Source organism: Oncorhynchus masou, chromosome 33 (assembly GCF_036934945.1).
Source record: "Oncorhynchus masou masou isolate Uvic2021 chromosome 33, UVic_Omas_1.1, whole genome shotgun sequence".
Taxonomy (NCBI): domain Eukaryota; kingdom Metazoa; phylum Chordata; class Actinopteri; order Salmoniformes; family Salmonidae; genus Oncorhynchus; species Oncorhynchus masou.
In genome coordinates this window covers 32,860-53,757 of record NC_088244.1, presented here as the reverse complement: position 1 = coordinate 53,757, position 20,898 = coordinate 32,860, and the positions used below count along the sequence as shown (strand labels likewise).

Below are 20,898 nucleotides of genomic sequence, written 5' to 3'. Positions count from 1 at the left end.
TATTTTGAAAATCTGAGATGACAGTGTTGTTAAGAAAAGGCTAAGCTTGAGAGCAGACGATTATTTTAATTTTATTTTGCGATTTTCAGAAATCGTTAACGTTGCGATTATGCTAATGAGCCTGAGGCTTTAGTCACGATCCCCGGATCCGGGATGGGGAGTTTCAAGAGTTAAGGAAAACCTAACTGGTCTTTGAGACGGAATTCTAACTGGTTGGTAGGTGATCAAATACTTATGTCATGCAATAAAATGCAAATCAATTACTTAAAAATCATACAATTTGATTTTCTGGATTTTTTTTTTTTTAAATTTTGTTTCTCACAGTTGTAGTGTACCCATGATAAAAATTACAGAACTCTCCATGCTTTGTAAGTAGGAAAACCTGCATAATCGGCAGCTTATCAAATACTTGTTCTCCCCACTGTATATGACGCTCCGGGAGAATATTGGGTTAGAAGAATCCCTGGCAGTAGAGGGACTCAAGGCCAAAGTAGAATACGTCCCAAGATAAGCTGTACCATTAACTTCTTAATGGGGTGCCATCCTCAGATAACAGCATCGTTTGCTTTCGCCATAAAAGCATTTTTGAAATCTGACCCGGTTGGCTGGATTCACAACAAATGTAGCTTTAATTTGTTATATTGAACATGTGATTTCATCAAATAAAATTTCTATAGTAAATTATTTGAATTTGGCGCTCTGCATTTTCACTGGATGTTGGCTCGTGGGACGCTACCGTCCCACATATCCCAGAGGTTAACCTCACCCTTACCCTAACCCCGACCCTAACCCTATCCTCTACCTGGACTTAAAACAGACAAAAGACCAAGGGTGAAGACACCTAAAACCAACGCACCCCAAAACCAACTCTACTAAAGTGGAAAACTATAGGGTTCTTCAACCTGGACTGATCTGTGCCCGGACCCCTCGACTCCCCCCTCCGTCTCTGCATTAGCTTGAAGGCATCATATCGACCTTGTGGATTCCTTAATGAACTCAAAAGAACAAAAAATGTAAATGTAAAGTTAAAAAGTCAAAGAGGGAATGGGGGCCTGGGGTTTTGAAAAGGAACAAAGACCCATAAGACATTTTGTGTTTATTAATTTAGCGCCACAGTAGTAAATATACATCTCCAGCTTCACCTATTTTTATTCATTATACAAACACTCCCATCTGGAACTAACGAAAAGCAATCAGGGTTAAGTGTCTTGATCCAGGCTAGGGTTAGGGTTTTGAATATGGGTTGGGTTAGGGTTAGGTTTTTGTTTTGCTAACCCTATTAGGTTAATAGTTCCCTAAACTAACCCTATTGGGTTAACCCTATTAGGTTAATAGTCCCCTAAACTAACCCCATTAGGTTAATAGTCCCCTAAATTAAATACTGGTCGACTGATTTTTTTGGTTTTCGAACACATCTGTTTCTGTATTTGTATATGTTTTAGAATGACCAATTTATTGTTTCACTGTATTTCTCTCAAGACTGGAGTAAAGTTTAAACTAATGTGCCTCCAGTCTTTTTAATTCTCTTTGACTTCTTCCCCTTTTATCTTACATCCTTCCTGTCAAAGGTATCTCATGTAGTGTGTCAAAAAAACATTATTTTCCTGTAATGAGTTGATATGCAATTATGAATCAAATATTTCAAAATATGAATACAATCCATTTCTTTCCAAAACTTTGTCTGATGCTTCCTATTTGTCATTTGAGCAAATATTAATAATGTCTATCCTTACATGTGCTCATATACACAATGTCCTTATAAACCACAAGGCTTTGGCTCCCGAGTGGTGCAGCGGTCTAAGGCACTGCGTCGCAGTGCGAGAGGTGTCACTATACAGTAGACACCCTGGTTTGAGTCCAGGCTGTATCACAACGGGCTGTGATTGAGAGTCCCATGGGCGGCGCACAATTGGCCCAGTGTTGTCCGGGTTCGGGTTTGGCCAGTGTTGGCCGTCAATGTAAATAAGAATTTGTTCTTAACTGACTTGCCTAGTTAAATAAAGGTTACACATAGCCTTGTCTCAGGGCAGTAAGTTGGTGGTTTGAAGATATCCCTCTCGAGGTGTGGAGGCTCGTGGTGTGGAGGTTCTTTGGCAAAGTGGGTGGGGTTATATCCTGCCTGTTTGGCCCTGTCCGGGGGTATTGTCTGACCGTACCACAGAGTCTCTTGACACCTCCTGTCTCAGCCTCCAGTATTTATGCTGCAGTAGTTTATGTGTCGGTGGCTAGGGTCAGTTTGTTATATGTGGATTATTTCTCCTGTCTTATCTGGTGTCCTGTGTGAATTTAAGTATGCTCCATCTAATGCTCTCCTCCCCTCCCAGAGGACCTGAGCCCTAGGTGTCACGAAGTACTGAGGTGAGTGGAATCAGGTGCAGAGAGCAGGTACAGTAATAGACAGTTTATTCTCCAATGTACAAACGACGGTCAACCCCACACCGGGTGAATGATCCAACAACAGGAACATAAATGACCGGAGAATAAAAACCACAAGTACTCCACAAACATGACATGAAGACAAAACAATCCCGCGGGACAACCTACTACATATACAGACACTAATGAACTATACTACACACAGGTGAAACCAATCAGACAAAACCAACAGACAAACGAAAAGGGATCGGTAGTGGCTAGTAGGACGGTGACGACAACCGCCGAGCACCGCCCGAACAGGCAGGAGAGCCAACCTCGGTGGGAGTCGTGACACTAGGACCATGCCTCAGGACTACCTGACATGATGACTCCTTGCTGTCCCCAGTCCACCTGGCCATGCTGCTGCTCCAGTTTCAACTGTTCTGCATGCAGCTATGGAACCCTGACCTAAACACCGGACATGCTACCTGTCCCAGACCTGCTGTTTTCAACTCTCTAGAGACAGCAGGACCGGTAGAGATACTTGTCAGGTGGCTTTTCATAGCTGATCATTACATTTTACCTGAGGTGCTGACTTGTTGCACCCTCAACAACCACAGTGATTACTTTTATTTGACCCTGCTGGTCATCTTTGAACATCTTGGCCATGTTCTGTTATAATCTCCACCAGGCACAGCCAGAAGAGGACTGGCCACCCATCCCAGCCTGGTTCCTCTCTAGGTTTCTTCCTAGGTTCTGGCCTTTCTAGTTTTTCCTAGCCACCGTGCTTTTACATCTGCATTGCTTGCTGTTTGGGGTTTTAAACTGGGTTTCTGTATAACACTTAGTGACATCAGCTGATGTAAGAAGGGCTTGATAAATACATTTGATTGATTGATGTGAATGTATGTCCTTATAAACCAACATAGGAATGTTTGCATAGACTGCGTTCGTATATGCTGCATGTGTCGACTCAAGAGGAAATGACCTTCACATTTCAATCGCGATACTGCTCAGATCTTCAGGGCTACAGATTGAATGGAGCCCTAATACTGTATTTGACTGTTAGGGCTTGTGCTCTGCTCCCAAACCCCTGACAACCCCCTGACAACACACATACAAGCACATACACACACACCACCACAGACCAAAAATGAGATGAAGTATTTTATTTACACCACACACTATGGGGAAAGAAATAGAAAATATCAAACCAGGTTTGGAGAGGAAGGAAGAGGGTAGAGGAGATGAGGGAGGGACAGGGAGAAAGAGACAGTTGTAGGAAGAGAGAGATGTAGGAAGGAGGGAGAGAGATGTAGGAAGGAGAGAGAGAGATGTAGGAAGGAGAGAGAGATGTTAGAAGAGAGAGAGATGTTAGAAGGAGAGAGATGTAGGAAGGAGGGAGAGAGATGTCGGAAGGAGAGAGATGTAGGAGGGAGAGAGATGTAGGAAGGAGGGAGATATGTAGGAAGGGAGAGAGATATGTAGGAAGGAGAGAGATATGTAGGAAGGAGAGAGATATGTAGGAAGGAGAGAGATGGGAAGAGAGAGATGTGGGAAGGAGAGAGATGTGGGAAGGAGAGAGATGTGGGAAGAGAGAGATGTAGGAAGGAGAGAGATGTTGGAAGGAGGGAGAGATGGTGGAAGGAGGGAGAGATGTCGGAAGGAGGGAGAGAGATCAGACAGTAAACAAATAGGCCAGACAGCTGTTCTCCTTAGCCAGTCTACTTCAGTCCCTCAGTCAGTCTACTTCAGTCCCTCAGGTCAGACTACTTCAGTCCCTCTTCAGTCCCTCTTCAGTATCTCTACTTCCTCAGGCCTCTTGGTTCTCTTGGTGCTGTAGAATAGAGGACACTTAGTTACACAGTTTGTGTGTCTGTATGTGCGTGTGCGTGTGCGTGAGTGTGTGTCTCTGTGTGTGTAAGGGTTGTCCGTACGTCTTCTGGTGGTCTGACACTCTGTTGCGGAGGACGTTGATGTCATACTTCTGTCTGCTAATCTGATACTGCAGATCAAACTTCTCCGCCTCCAGCTGCTGCTGCCACAACCACAGCTCCTGGGCCTTGTCTCTGCACAGAGAGAGAGAGGTTAGGATCTAGTAGTATAGTGTAATATACATTATTGTAGTAGTATAGTATAGTTGTAGTACTGCACTTCAGTTTGTCCTGGCTCATGTTCTCGATGTCCAGAGACCTCCGTCTGTCCTGTAGAATCTCTTCTCTTCTCTCTCTCTGTCTGTCTCTTCCTCTGACCTCCATCTAGTCATATCATAATAATGAGATACATGTATATAATGATAATAATGTAATAACGAGTTAATATAATAATCTACTGATAATGTTGTGGTAGCAGAATCAAAATTAGTTAGGTAACATTGATAAAAAGATGTTTCATTTACATAATAATACTTATGCGAGATATTTGTCATGAGGATGCTTTGGATAATACTGTTGGCAGTTTGTCGTTATCCCTTCTCTGCTAGGGCTTGGTCACTAGGGGCCCAGAGAGGGAGAGGTCAGGCTTGTTTTCATATGTCAATGTATCTGTTAAACCATGTGATGCTATGAAGAATATCAGAAGGGAGGAGGACAGAATGGGAGGCTTATCTTCTTATGGGAATGTGTCTGTAACTATTGTATGTCCCCTCTGGAGGTTGCCCTTATCTTGATCTAGTATTTTTATTTTATTTTACCTTATTTAACCCGGCAAGTCAGTTAAGAACACATTCTTATTTTCAATGACGGCCTGGGGGAACAGTGGGTTAACTGCCTGTTCAGGGGCAGAACGACAGATTTGTACCTTGTCAGCTCGGGGTTTGAACTTGCAACCTTCCGGTTACCAGTCCAACGCTCTAACCACTAGGCTACCCTGCCGCCCCAAGAGGCTCACTAAGACCTAAGAGGCTCACTGTCTCAGTGAGCTTGTCCAGGGGGATGTATGTTGAGATGGGAGTATCTAGAATTGACAATTGGATATATGCCATTGGATGAGATAATGGTTTGGAACTATGTTGTACCAAGAACGAGATAAGAACTTTGTTTAGGAGACCAAACTGAACGATAATTTATAGCTAATCCTATCTTAGCTATGGGATACTCCTCTTTCGAGTAAAGGGTTCTTTTGTGTAATGTTCCTGAGATCTGTGTTTCATCATGTGAGTTGAGATGGGTGTGTCTTGGCTATAAATTATACTAAGAACTGTTTTGTAAGCACCAGATAATTCATTTATAGACACTGAATTGATCTGGAGAGTCACAGGGCTATGGTGAAGCTCATATATAATTAAAGATGGACTTTATAATATACTCTGACTTGAGTGTGGTTTGCTCTCTGAATGTTTAGTAATACAGGAAATTACCACGACAATGTACATACAGTGTATTATAATAGTACCTTCTGCATGTAGCCTCCAAAGTGTAGGCTAGTCAACGTCTTCTTCTTCTTAGCATCATCATCTGCTTTCCTCTTTGCCTCCTCCTCCTCTTTACGAGTCCTCTCATCCTGGAGAGAAGGAGAGAAAGCGCCATGCGAGAGAGAGAGAGAGAGAGATCACCCATAAAAAGCTGCAAGTCAGGTTCAATACCTGATACACAGTGTCACTGAGACTCTCTCTCTTACCTCCAACCTCTTCTGTCGTTCTTTCTCGTTCACTGCGGATCCTTTGCTGCTCTGATCGTTCAGAACGTCGCTTCTCCCTAGAGAGAATATCCAGATCCCTAACTTTAGGAATGACATGAGTGTAGTGTACAATGCTCTAAAAGTAAATACTAGCTAGTTTGAGTGACAAGATTAAGAGGCGGGGCTAATTTGACAGAAGTCTGGGAGGAGCTAGTTTGACTGACAAGTCAGGGGATGGGCTAGTTATGAGTGACAGGGGCTAGTTTGAGTGACATGGGTCTGGGGAAGGGCAGGGGCTAATTTGAGTAACAGGGTCTGGGGCGGGGCTAGTTTGAGTGATATGGTCTGTGAGGGGAGGGGCTGGTTTGAGTGACAGGGTTCTGGGAGGGGAAGGGGCTAATTTGAGTGGCAGGTGTCTGGGACGGTGCTAGTTTGAGTGACGGGACTGGGAGGGGCAAGTTTTAGTGACAGGAGTCTGGGAGGGACTAGTTTGAGCAGTGGTGGGCCGTCAGGGACAGCAAGGCCTTCTGCTGGCCTAAACATCATCAGAATATAAACTTTTTTAAATATATTTTCCCACAAATATGTATTAAATTATTCCCCAGAGTAAGAGTTACAATCTTCATTTCATAGTGTTCCTCTTGGTTGCACTGCTTCCAGTCCCAGGTTGAGATTTGGAGGGCTGGTCTTTATGTTAGATATTTTATCCAATCATATTCAGCCATCATGTATTGCCTGGGGTCTAAATCTGCCCTCAGGCCTTCAGAATCAACAGTGCGGGCGCTTGTAGCTTAAAGGGAATGGCAATTAAAATTTAGTGTCAACTAATCAGTTTTAGAGTTGGCTATTGTACGCCTGCTGGCTGGCTCCAGTGTTACTGGGAGCCAGCTAGCAGGCGTAGTGCCTGCACGTCTTTTTGATTGGTTTACCAATATTGAGAGGCAGGTCCTATATGGGCAGGTCTCAGAACTAGGAAACTGAAATTGATAAACAAATTAATTTGCGTACGACTAAGCTGTTTTTTCAACCCACAATGGCGGAAGGAGAAGATATTGATTTGGTCGAGGATATATTTATAACGCCATTCTCAAGACGAACTTTCAAGAAAAGTTAGACATTGTCGGGAGAGGTAGACGCGACGCCACAAAGCCGACGCTACAAAGACAGGCTCCGAGAAGCACTGCAAACTGTACTGCTGGGAATGCCTATTATTTGCAAGCGATCAATTTGGGGTTTGGAGCCACACTGGCTTTGCAAACCTTAGTTGTCTAACCAACGCAGCAACGAGACACCAAAGTACGGCTGGGCACTTACAAACAATGGTGCTTTTGAAAATGTTTGGGGACACCAGTGGATCTACAGCTCAACGAACAAGCGCGCAGGGCAACAAAGCTGCACAATGAAAAGGTATTGTACTCTTCCCCTGCAATTCTCTGAATAAAAATGTCAATTTCAAGGTGACACAACGCCTGGTTGTACTGCGTTTCTGTCTAAAATGTATAGTGTCTAGAGCCATGGCATCATAATGATGGTAATAAGAGGTGGATTAATTCAGGTGGGACTGTGTAGGACTTCACTGAAGGCCCAGGCCCCAGAACCATGGCACGCTACTGAGTTTGAGTGACATGTGTCTGTGCCACTCACAATCCTGTCTGTGAGGTTGATAAGCTCCTCTTCCTCCTTCTTCCTACTTTCAAAGTGAACCTCGATCAGTGTCTGCAGCTCATTCAGGTCCTTCTCCATGCGCTTCTGTGGATGTCCTGCAGAAATAAAAACAATAAAAACAATAACAACAACAGATCCTTCTCCATACTCTTCCTGTGGATGTCCTGCAGAAATAAAAACAATTAAGATCCTTCTCCATACTTCCTGTGGATGTCCTGCAGAAATATAAACAATAACAACAACAAAAGATCCTTCTCCATACTCTTCCTGTGGATGTCCGGCAGAAATAAAAACAATAACAACAAAATATCCTTCTCCATACTCTTCCTGTGGATGTCCGGCAGAAATAAAAACAATAACAACAAAATATCCTTTTCCATACTCTTCCTGTGGATGTCCTGCAGAAATAAAAACAATAACAACAACAAAAACAAAATATCCTTCTCCATACTCTTCAGTGGATGTCCTGCAGAGATGATAACAGCAGTATAGTATATCCAGTCACATACTTACATCAAAATCTACTTCTCTCCATCCGGGATCTTAGGGTGGGATGAGGTTGGGCATTATGAATGGCCTGAGAGAGAGAGAGAGAGAGAGAGAGAGAGAGAGAGAGAGAGAGAGAGAGAGAGAGAGAGAGAGAGAGAGAGAGAGAGAGAGAGAGAGAGAGAGAGAGAGAGAGAGAGAGAGAGAGAGAGAGAGAGAGAGAGAGAGAGAGAGAGAGAGAGCAGGAGAGAAATATCATCAACTTCAACTACAGGAAACGGAGGGCCGAACATGCCCCCATTTACGTCGACATGGCTGTTGTGGTGCAGGTCGAGAGCTTCAAATTCCACAGTGTCCACACCACTAAGGATCTATCATGGTCCAAACACACCAACACAGTCGTGGAAGATGGCACGACAACGCCTGTGGAGGTAAAAAATATCTCAAAACGTTCCCACAGCTTCAGCATCGAGACCAGCTTGACTGCCTGGCAAATCAAAATCAAAGTTTATTTGTCACGTGCGCCAATACAACAGGTGTAGTGAAATGCTTACTTATGGCTGAAACCAATGGTATGGGGAAGAGTGTGTGTGTGTGTGTGTGTGTGTGTGTGTGTGTGTGTGTGTGTGTGTGTGTGTGTGTGTGTGTGTGTGTGTGTGTGTGTGTGTGTGTAAAGACATAAAACAACCGTAAAAAGACATTTGAAAACAGAGCAGCAAGGCATACTTGTTAGTCAGGCTTGTTGAGGTAGTATGTACATTTAGGTATCGGAACATTTATTGAGTAGATGAATGTCTTCTGAGTGCCATGTGAAGATCATCAAAGGTAAGGGATTCATTTTGTCTCTAATTTGAGTTTTGTAACGGTTCTGCTTGGCTGGTTACTGTTTGTAATAATTTGTCAACTGGGCTATGTTCTGGGCTAGGGTATGTTCTGGGCAATAGGTATGCATTTTATTAATCTGACACCGTGGTTGGATTAACAATAAATTAATCTTTAAACCTATGTAAAATATATTTTGTTTTCTGAATTTTATAATGAGCATTTCTGTTTTGAATTTGGCGCTGCAATCTCATTGGATGTTGGCGAGATGTTCGCTAGCGTCCCACATACCCTAGAGAGGTTAATGGAGTCAGCAGAAGCAGCTGCCAACCTCTTCCATCGATGGAGGAACGTGTCCTCCAACGGCGATGGATCAGATGATGGAGAGGAGTGGTCCTCTCTTCACCTTCTGGTTCCTCCGACGAGTCCACCTTCTCCTCCCTCCACATCCGGCTCCGGCGCACTGCTTTGCACTCCTGAGGGAGTATGATGGAGCAGCGGCTGGGTGCCAGGGGTTTTTGCTCCAACTCAAGCTGTACCTGGCTACCGTGGGACCAACCCCTCGTGGAGGAGAGTGTGAGTCCCGCCTCCTGCCTGACGGGTCGTGCTCTGGAGTGGGCCAACGTGGTCTGGAAATGGCCCAGACTCGACGAAGGAGCACTACCCAGAACCACGCGCTAAGCTCGGGTGTATGGGAACTTTATGGATCAGGCACAGCTGGGAACTTTATGGATCGGGACTCGCCATCAAGCTGGGTATTCCGCTAGTGCCGATAGATCCTTCCCTGTGCACTCCCCAGATAGCCGGCCATTAGGGTCAGGGTTGGTCAGGGAGGCCACGGTTCCACTGGACATGGTAATGCAGGGGAATCATAAGGGAGTGGATTAGTCTCTTCCTTATCAATTACCTGCGTTTCTAGTGGTGCTGGGGGTTCCTGGCTGGCTAGTCACAATCCTAGGAATTCGTGGAGACAAGGGGTCTCTAGGGGTGGTCAGAGGAGTGTTATGGAGGTATTTTGGAGTTTCCATCAGTGTCACGTTGGTGGAGAGTCCAGACCAGGTTTCTCACCAGCGCATTCCCCCTGAATATGCCTATTTGGCTATCGCTTTTGTAAGAAGAGGGCGATCAAATTACCACCTCATCAAAAGGGGGATTGTGAGATAAATCTGCAGGTAAACGCTGCGTTCCCAGGAGTCACGGTACCCATTGCCACAGGAGGAGACGTTGGCTATGGAAACATACGTCACGGAATCTCTGGGACAGGGGGTCATTCATTTTACCCGTCTCCTCAAGTTTATTTTTTTGTGAAGAAAAAGGAGGGAGGTCTGTGTCTGTGCATTGATTAAAGAGGTCTAAATTCCATCACGGTGGGGTTTAGTTACCCACGTACCTTTCATCTAAGGTGGTGAAATTCTTTGAAGGAGCACGTTTTTCACAAAACTGAACCTCAGGAGCACATATAATCTGGTGCGTATTTGGGATGGAGACGAGTGGAGAACCTCGTCATGCCGTATATATACAGTGGGGAGAACAAGTATTTGATACACTGCTGATTTTGCAGGTTTTCCTACTTACAAAGCATGTAGAGGTCTGTAATTTTATCATAGGTACACTTCAACTGTGAGAGACGGAATCTAAAAACAAAAAACCAGAGACCTGTTAGTTTTTTTAAGAAGCTCCCTGTTCTCCACTCATTACCTGTATAAAAGGCACCTGTCCACACACTCAATCAAACAGACTCCAACCTCTCCACATCGGCCAAGACCAGAGAGCTGTGTAAGGACATCAGGGATAAATTGTAGACCTGCACAAGGCTGGGATGGGCTACAGGACAATAGGCAAGCAGCTTGGTGAGAAGGCAACAACTGTTGGCGCAATTATTAGAAAATGGAAGAAGTTCAAGATGACGGTCAATCACCCTCGGTCTGGGCTCCATGCAAGATCTCACCTCGTGGGGCATCAATGATCATGAGGAAGGTGAGGGATCAGCCCAGAACTACATGGCAGGACCTGGTCAATGACCTGAAGAGAGTTGGGACCACAGTCTCAAAGAAAACCATTAGTAACACACTACGCCGTCATGGATTAAAATCCTGCAGAGCACGCAAAGTCCCCCTGCTCAAGCCAGCGCATGTCCAGGCCCATCTGAGTTTGCCAATGACCATCTGGATGATCCAGAGGAGGAATGGGAGATGCTTTGGGGATGCTTTTCTGCAAAGGGGACAGGACAACTGCACCATACTGAGGGGAGGATGGATGTGGCCATGTATCGGGAGATCTTGCCCAACAACCTCCTTCCCTCAGTAAGAGCATTGAAGATGGATCGTAGCTGGGTCTTCCAGCATGACAACGACCCAAACACACAGCCAGGGCAACTAAGGAGTGGCTCCGTAAGAAGCATCTCAAGGTCCTGGAGTGGCCTAGCCAGTCTCCAGACCTGAACCCAATAGAAAATCTTTGAGGAAACCCGAAACCTGAAGAATCTGGAGAAGGTCTGCACGGAGGAGTGGGTCAAAATCCCTGCTGCAGTGTGTAAACCTGATCAAGAACTACAGGAAATGTATGATCTCTGTAATTGCAAACAAAAAGGTTTCTGTACCAAATATTAAGTTCTGCTTTTCTGATGTATCAAATACTTATATCATGCAATAAAATGCAAATTAATTACTTAAAAATCATACAATGGGAATTTCTGGATTTTTAGATTCCGTCTCTCACAGTTGAAGTGTACCTATGATAAAACTTACAGACCTCTACATGCTTTGTAAGTAGGAAACCCTGCAAAATCGGCAGTGTATCAAATACTTGTTCTCCCCACTCTATATATATAGCCATGTTATTTTATACTCCCTGTATAGAGCCATGTTATTTTATACTTCCTATATGTAGCTATGTTTTTTCGACTTCCTGTATATAGCCTTGTTATTTTATACTCCCTGTATATAGCCATGTTATTTTATACTCCCTGTATAGAGTCATGTTATTTCTACTTCTTGTATATAGCCATTGTCTTTTCTACTCCCTGTATATGTACTGTATATATATATATATATAGCCATGTTATTTTCTACTTCCTATATACAGTGGGGCAAAAAGTATTTAGTCAGCCAACAATTGTGCAAGTTCTCCGACTTAAAAAGATGAGGCCTGTAATGTTCATCATAGGTACACTTCAACTATGACAGACAAAATGAGAAAGAAAATCCAGAAAATCACATTGTAGGAATTTTTTATGAATTTATTTGCAAATTATGGTGGAAAATAAGTATTTGGTCACCTACAAACAAGCATGATTTCTGGCTCTCACAGACCTGTAACTTCTTCTTTAAGAGGCTCCTCTGTCCTCACTCGTTACCTGTATTAATGGCACCTGTTTGAACTTGTTATCAGTATAAAAGACACTTGTCCACAATCTCAAACAGTCACACTCCAAACTCCACTATGGCCAAGACCAAAGAGCTGTCAGAGGACACCAGCAACAAAATTGTAGACCTGCACCAGGCTGGGAAGACTGAATCTGCAATAGATAAGCAGCTTGGATTGAAGAAATCAACTGTGGGAGCAATTATTAGAAATGGAAGACATACAAGACCACTGATAATCTCCCTCGATCTGGGGCTCCACGCAAGGTCTCACCCCGTGGGGTCAAAATGATCACAAGAACGGTGAGCAAAAATCCCAGAACCACACAGGGGGACCTAGTGAATGACCTGCAGAGAGCTGGGACCAAGGTAACAAAGCCTACCATCAGTAACACACTACGCCGCTAGGGACTCAAATCCTGCAGTGCCAGACGTGTCCCCCTGCTTAAGCCAGTACATGTCCAGGCCCGTCTGAAGTTTGCTCGAGAGCATTTGGATGATCCAGAAGAAGATTGGGAGAATGTCATGGTCAGATGAAACCAAAATATAACTTTTTGGTAAAAACTCAACTCGTCGTGTTTGGAGGACAAAGAATGCTGAGTTGCATCCAAAGAACACCATACCTACTGTGAAGCATGGGGGTGAAAACATCATGCATCATGCTTTGGGCCAGCATCATGCTTAGGGCCAGCAACACAATTAGACCCAACCAAATTACGAGAAAGCAAAAAGATAACTATTTGACACACTGGAAAGAATCAACAAAAAACTGAGCAAATTGGAATGCTATCTGGCCCTAAACAGAGAGTACACAGTGGCAGAATACCTGACCACTGTCACTGACCCAAAATTAAGAAAAGCTTTGAGTATGTATAGACTCAGAGAGCATAGCCTTGCTATCGAGAGAGGTCTCCATAGGCAGATCAGGCTCTCAAGAGAAGGCAGTATATGTGCCCACTGTACACACAATGTGGTGGAAACTGAGCTTCACTTCCTAACCTCTTGCCAAATAATGACCATATTAGAGACACATATTTCCCACAGATCACACAGACCCATAAAGAATTCGAAAAGACTGATAAACTCCCATATGTGTTAGCAGAAATACCACAGTGTGCAATCACAGCAGCAATATATGTGGTCCGTTGCCATGAGAAAAGGGCAACCAGTGGAGCACAAACATTGTAAATACAACCTATATTTATCTGTTTATTTATCTTCCCTCACTATTCATACTACAACTATTTGCACATTGCTAAAACACTGCACATAGCTGATAATATAACACTTGAAATGTCTTTCTTTTTTAAACCTTTTTGAGTGCAATGTTTACTGTTTTTTTTAATGTTACATTTGTTTCTTCTCAATTTTGTTCATTGTTTATTTCACTAAATATATGTTCCCCATGCCGATAAATCCCAATTGAATTGGGAGAGAAAGAAAGAGAGAGATAGAGAATAAGAATGGACAACAACAACTCCCAGCATGGTTTCCATATTCTTATCCAATCTAACCTTCCATACCCCCATTCATTAACATGTTGGAGGACTTACTTGAATTTAGGTTTGGCCTCCTCTGTGGATGATGAGAGAGAGAGAGAGAGAAAAAAATAGTCATTAGAGATGTCCAGGTGAGAGAGACAGACAGACGGACCCAGACACATACTGTAGGAATGAATGGGGTAACGTCATTGATGGGTTTTTCCATTTTGAGTGGGGTCCAAAATTATTGGCACCCTTGACAAAGATGAGCAAAAAAAAAAGTAAAAACCTGTGCCCAAAACACCCGTTTCAATCCAAATGCCAATGGCGTTAAGCAAACTCCATGTGTTTACATTGGTTGGATGATATGAAAATAGAGCTCTTTGGCCATTCATACCAGTGGTGGTTTTGGCGTCAAAATAAGGATGCATAAGCAGAAAAGGACCCCATCCCTATATATAAAATATGGGGGTTGATCTTTGATGTTATGGGGCTATTTGCTTCCACTTGTTAAGGTCAACGGCATTATGAACTTTATCCAATACCAGGACATTTTTGCCAACAAACCTCGTTGCCTCAAACTTGGCCGCAAGTGGATCTTCCAGCAATAAACTAAAGCAGACATCAAAATCCACAGTGTTTTCTCCAACTCCAAATATTTCAGAAGAAGGCTCAGTATCACGTTCTGACCTTTATTTCCTTTGTTTTGTCATTATTTAGTATGGTCAGGGCATGAGTTGGGGTGGGCAGTCTATGTTTGTTTTTCTATGATTTGGGGATAGGGCTGTTTAGGTTCTCTCATATTTATTGTTTTGTTAGTCTATTCATGTATAGTTTCATCATTCATTCTTCATTAAAGAACCATGAATAGAAACCACCCTGCATTTTGGTCCGCCTCTCCTTCACCACAAGAAAACCATTACAGAATCACCCACCACAACAGGACCAAGCGGCGTGGTAACGGGCAGCAGCAGGAGCAGCGCGATAAAGACTTCTGGACTTGGGAAGAAATCCTCGACGGGAGTGGACATGGGAGAACGAATTGGACGGAAAGGGACCCTGGGCACAGCCAGGAGAATATCGCTGCCCCAAAGAAGAGCTGGAGGCGGTGAAGGCGGAGAGGCGCTGGTATGAGGAGGCAGCACGGCGGCATGGATGGAAGCCCGAGAGTCAGCCCCAAAAATGTATTGGGGGTGGGCACACAGGAAGTGTGGCGAAGCCAGGTAGGAGACCTGCGCCAACTTCCTGTGCTTACCGGGGGGTGAGAGAGACCAGGCAGGCACCAGTGTTATGCGGTGGAGCGCACCGTGTCCCCAGTGCGGTACATACCAGCTCCGCGTATCGGCCGGGCTAGAGTGAGCATCGAGCCAAGTGCCATGAAGCCGGCTCTACGCATCTGGTCCCCAGTGCGTCTCCTTGGGCCGGCTTACATGGCACCAGCCCTGCACACGGTGTCCCCGGGTTCGACTGCATAGCCCAGTGCGGGCTATTCCACCTCGCCACCCTGGCAGGGCGACTGGGAGCATTCAAACGGGTTATGTTGGGCAGGCTCGGTGCTCAAGAGCTCCAGTGCGCCTGCACGGTCCGGTCTATCCGGTACCACCTCCACGCACCAGCCCTCCGGTAGCAGCCCCCGCACCAGGCTGTCTCTCTGTCTCATCCCTACAGGTGCTCCCGCCTGTCCAGTGCTGCCGGAGCATTCCTACTCTCCAGCGCAGCCGGAGTCTCCCGCCTGTCCAGTGCTGCTAGAGCCTTCCTTCTCTCCAGCGCAGCCGGAGTCTCCCGCCCGTTCAGCACTGCCGGAGTCTCCCGTCTGCCCAGCGCCATCAGAGTCGCCAGTCTGCCCAGCGCCATCTGAGCTCCCCGTCTGCCCAGCGCCATCTGAGCCGCCCGTCTGCCTAGCGCCGCCAGTGCCGCCAGTCTGCCTAGCGCCGCCAGTGCCGCCAGTCTGCCCAGCGCCGCCAGTGCCGCCAGTGCCGCCAGTCTGCCCAGCGCCGCCAGTGCCGCCAGTCTGTCAGGAGCCGCCAGTGCCGCCAGGGGCCGCCAGTGCCGCCAGTCAGCCAGGGGCCGCCAGTGCCGCCAGTCAGCCAGGGGCCCGCCAGTGCCGCCAGTCAGCCAGGGGCGCCAGAGCCCTCAGCCCAGAGGCGCCAGAGCCCTCAGCCCAGAGGCGCCAGAGCCCCTCAGCCCAGAGGCGCCAGAGCCCCTGCCCCTCTGTCCCGAGCTTCCGCCCCTCTGTCTCGAGCTTCCCCCCCTCTGTCCCGAGCTTCCGCCCCTCTGCCCACCCAGACCCTCCCCTATAGGTTAAGGTTTTGCGGCCGGAGTCCACACCTTTGGGGGGGGTACTGTCACGTTCTGACCTTTATTTCCTTTGTTTTGTCATTATTTAGTATGGTCAGGGCGTGAGTTGGGGTGGGCAGTCTGTTTGTTTTTCTATGATTTGGGGATTTGTATGTTTCGGCCTAGTATGGTTCTCAATCAGAGCAGGTGTCATTAGTTGTCTCTGATTGAGAATCATACTTAGGTAGCCTGGGTTTCACTGTGTGTTTGTGGGTGATTGTTCCTGTCTCTGTGTTTGCACCAGATAGGGCTGTTTAGGTTTTCTCACGTTTATTGTTTTGTTAGTCTATTCATGTATAGTTTTCATTAAAGAACCATGAATAGAAACCACGCTGCATTTTGGTACGCCTCTCCTTCACCACAAGAAAACCGTTACACTCAGTGCCGTTTTAGTTGCAAGGTGAGATATTGAAGGGTATTGAAAACAGGGGTGTCAATAATTGTAGCCCCTACCTTAAAAAAAAAAAAAGTTGTTGAACAAAATCTCTTTCCATGAGAAATTATTTTAGTGTGAAATCATTTTATTTTCCCTTTTTTTTGTGTACAACAATACCTCAGTATTTGTGTTATTTATTTCAAAGTCTTTTTTGTTCATCTTTATCAAGGGTGGCAGTAATTTTGGACCCCACCTTATATAAACAGTATATGATTGAACCGCATCCCTCAAAGCCGGCCTCGCTGTTGGTTTTGAGTGGGATATTTAGCGTTCACCACCGGTGCTAACTCTACCTGGGCAACAGCCACGGGACTTGGCTATGCAAAACGAGCTTGCCAATTATTTACCTTCTCCTTCCTCTGCCCCCTCCCCTTCATCTGCATGCTCCTCCTCTCCCTCCTGTGGCTCCTCCTCCCCTTCATCTGCATGCTCCTCCTCTCCCTCCTGTGGCTCTTCCCCTGCATCAGGAAAAGAAAAAGAACACTGATAAAGACAAGAGGTGTGTGTGTCTGTGCACATGTGTGGTAGGGTAATGTTATATATATTCTGCTGAGGTAGGTTGTAGTAGGGTTATGTTATATACATTGAATTCTGAAATTATTCAGACCCCTTGACGTATTCCACATGTTGTTACGTTACAGCCTTATTTAAAATGGAGGAAATTGTTTTTCCCCCTCATAAATCTACACACAATACCTCATAATAAAAAGCAAAAACTTTTGTTTTAAAAACATTTTTTAAATATAACATTTACATAAGTTTTCAGACCCTTTTCTCTGTGCTTTTTTTCAGTGATTACAGCCTCGAGTCTTTTTGCGTATGACGCTACAAGCTTGGCACACCTGTATTTGGGGAGTTTCTCCCATTCTTCTCTGCAGATATGTTCAAGCTCTGTCAGGTTGGATGCATTGCTGCACAGCTAGTTTCAGATCTCTCCAGAGATGTTAGATTGGGTTCAAGTCCAGGTTCTGGCTGGGCCACTCAAGGACATTCAGAGACTTGTCACAAAGCCACTCCTGCGTTGACTTGGCTGTGTGCTTATTGTCGTTGTCCTGTTGGAAGGTGAACCTTTCACCTCAGTCTAGTCCTGAGTGCTCTGGAGCAGGTTTTCATCAAGAATCTCTCTGTACTTTGCTCTGTTCTTCTTTCCCTCGATCCTGACTACTCTCCCAGTCCCTGCCGCTGAAAAACATCCCCACAACATGATGCTGCCACCACCATGCTCCACCGTAAGGATGGTGCCAGGTTTCCTCCAGACGTGACACATGGCATTCAGGCCAAAGAGTTTCATCTTGGTTTCATCAGACCAGAGAATCTTGTTTCTCAGGTTCTCCCATCTCCACAGAGGATCTCTGGAACTCTGTCAGAGTGACCATCGGGTTCTTGGCCACTTCCCTGACCAAGCCCCTTCTCTGCCGATTGCTCAGTTTGGCCAGGAGGTCAGCTCTAGGAAAAGTCTTGGAGGTTCCAAACCTCTACCATTTAAGAATTTAACTTTATTTCACCTTTATTTAACCAGGTAGATCCGTTGAGAACAAGTTCTCATTTACAACTGCGACCCGGCCAAGATAAAGCAGTGTGACACAAACAAGAACACAGAGTTATACATAGACAAACGTACAGTCAATAACACAAAAGTAGAAAGATCTATGTACAGTGTGTGCAAATGTAGAAGAGTAGGGAGGTAGGCAATAAATAGGCCATAAAGGCAAAAATAATTACAATTTAGCATTAATACTGGAGTGATGGATGTGCAGATGATGATGTGCAAGTAGAGGTGTGCAAAAGAGCAAGAGGGTAAGTAATAATATGGGGATGAGGTAGTTGGGTGTGCTATTTACAGATTGGCTGTGTAAAGGTAAGTTGCTCTGACAGCTGATGCTTAAAGTTAGAGAGGGAGATATGAGACTCCAGCTTCAGAGATTTTTGCAATTCGTTCCAGTCATTGGCAGCAGAGAACTGGAAGGAAAGGCGGCCAAAGCAAGTGTTGGCTTTGGGGATGACCAGTAAAATATACCTGCTGGAGCACGTGTAATTGCTGGGTGTTGCTATGGTGACCAGTGAGCTGAGATAAGGCGGGCCTTTACCTAAAAAAAGACTTATAGATGACCTGGAGCCAGTGGGTTTGGCGTCGGATATGTAGGGAGGACCAGCCAACGAGAGCATAGAGGTCGCAGTGGTGGGTTGTATGTGGGGCTTTGGTGATAAAACGGATGGCACTGTGATAGACTACATCCAGTTTGCTGACTAGAGTGTTGATGGAGAATGATGGAGGTGACTGTGTTCTTGGGGACCTTCAATTCTACATAAATGTTTTGGTACCCTTCCCCAGATCTGTGCCTCGACACGATCCTGCTCGGAGCTCTAAGGACAATTTCTTCAACCTCATGGCTTGGTTTTTGCTCTGACATGCACTGTCAACTGTGGGACCTTATATTAACATGCATGTGCCTTTACAAATCATGTCCAATCAATTGAATTTACCACAGGTTGGACTCCAATAAAGTTGAAGAAACATCTCAAGAATGATCAATGGAAACAGGAAGCACCTGAGCTCAATTTTTAGTCTTATAGCAAAGGGTCTGAATACTTATGTAAATAAGGTATTTCTGAATAATGTATACTTTTGCAAACATTTCTAACAACCTGTTTATGCTTTGTAGTTATGAGGTATTGTGTTTAGATGGATTAAATATGCATTTTTTTTAATCAATTTTAGAATAAGGCCACAAAATGTGGAAAAAGTCAATGGTTTGGAATCCCTCCAGAATGCACTGCATATTCTACTGTGGTAGGTTCTAGTAGGGTTGTGTTCTATATATATATATATTATACTGAGGTAGGGTCTGGTAGGGTTATATTATATATATATATTATACTGAGGTAGGGTCTGGTAGGGTTATATTATATATATATATTATGCTGAGGTGGGGTCTGGGAGGGTTATGTTATATTTCTACTGAGGTGAGGTCTGGTAGGGTTATATTGTATATATATTATACTGAGGTAGGGTCTGGTAGGGTTATATTATATATATATATATTATGCTGAGGTGGGGTCTGGGAGGGTTATGTTATATTTCTATGTAGGTTAATGTTCTGTTTTTAGATACTAGTAGTGCTACGCTCTCTTTCATAAGCCCTTCCCACATGACTTCTGACCTGGCTCCTCGTTGGTCTCTTCTTCCTCCTCTATGGCTGGCTCTTCTTCTAGGACACATAAAGTGAGAGAGTGATAGACAGGCAGAAAAGCCTATCTCGTCCCCTTCTCCATAAGGTGTGCACTTGTTTACTTCAAGACATTGGATTGGTGTAAAGTTATGGCGGAAACTACGTCTTCACCAATCCAAAGCTTTTAAATCCTTGAGTAGGAGTGAACGAGTGCACACTTGTAGGGAGAATGGGATAAGAAGAGCATCAGAATCAGTAGAAAAGTAGAACTGATCTCATTTGAAACCATATTGTCCATACCCCTTTCCTGCAGTTGAATGACCAGATCGGCTTCATGGGTGGAATGTTAATTATTATATTAATAATTTCATAATTATCTGAAATTCCGGTGTTTAATGTCAAACGGTTTTGTTGTATTTCAGTCGTCTGTGATGTATATCAAGTGTAATACTGGGATGCAAACTCCAAATTGATTATATTTAAACTCTATGTCTGACATGGTATGGATGTCTTCTTTTTTTAAGCTCATAACCATGTGTGTGAGGTGTATACTTTTGTTTCAAAGTAGATTTGTTTAAGAGAACCAAGAAACCCCCTGTGTGCTCCTGATTGAGCCCACTGCAACCAACATTTACAAATAGCTCTACCATGACCTGTTCTATCAAGTTCTATCATTTTTGACAAATTTCAGTTCATGTGACAAAACAATAAATGTTTTTTTTGGTAGAGAATCACAATCTTAACCTCTGTGAAATATTCAGTTTCTTCAGAAAGTATTCATACTTACTCCACATATTTTTGCATTACATCCTGCATTCAAAATGGATTAAATAGACCCTCTCACCCATCTACACACAACACCCCATAATGACAAAGTGAAAAGATGTTTTTTGCATTTTTTTTAAATGTATTGAAAATGAAATACAGGAATATCTAATTTACATAAGTATTCACACCATAGAGTCAATACTTTGTAGAAAGACCTTTGGCAGCGATTACAGCAGTGAATCTTTCTGGGTAAGTCTTTAAGAGCTTGCTACAACTGGATTGTGCAACATTTGCCAAATATTCTCTGTCAAATTCAAGATGGCGCCGACGGAGATGGTCGCCTCACTTCGAGTCCTTAGGAAACTGCAGTATTTTTTTTTTATGTTTTATTTCTTACA

At 44.4% G+C, this 20,898-nt stretch overlaps 1 pseudogene; it reads right to left on the bottom strand.

The window, feature by feature from the left end:
- Positions 1-4,140: 4,140 nt before the first annotated feature.
- Positions 4,141-20,526, bottom strand: LOC135527624 (troponin T, cardiac muscle isoforms-like; annotated as a pseudogene).
- Between the last annotated feature and the right edge of the window lie 372 nt (positions 20,527-20,898).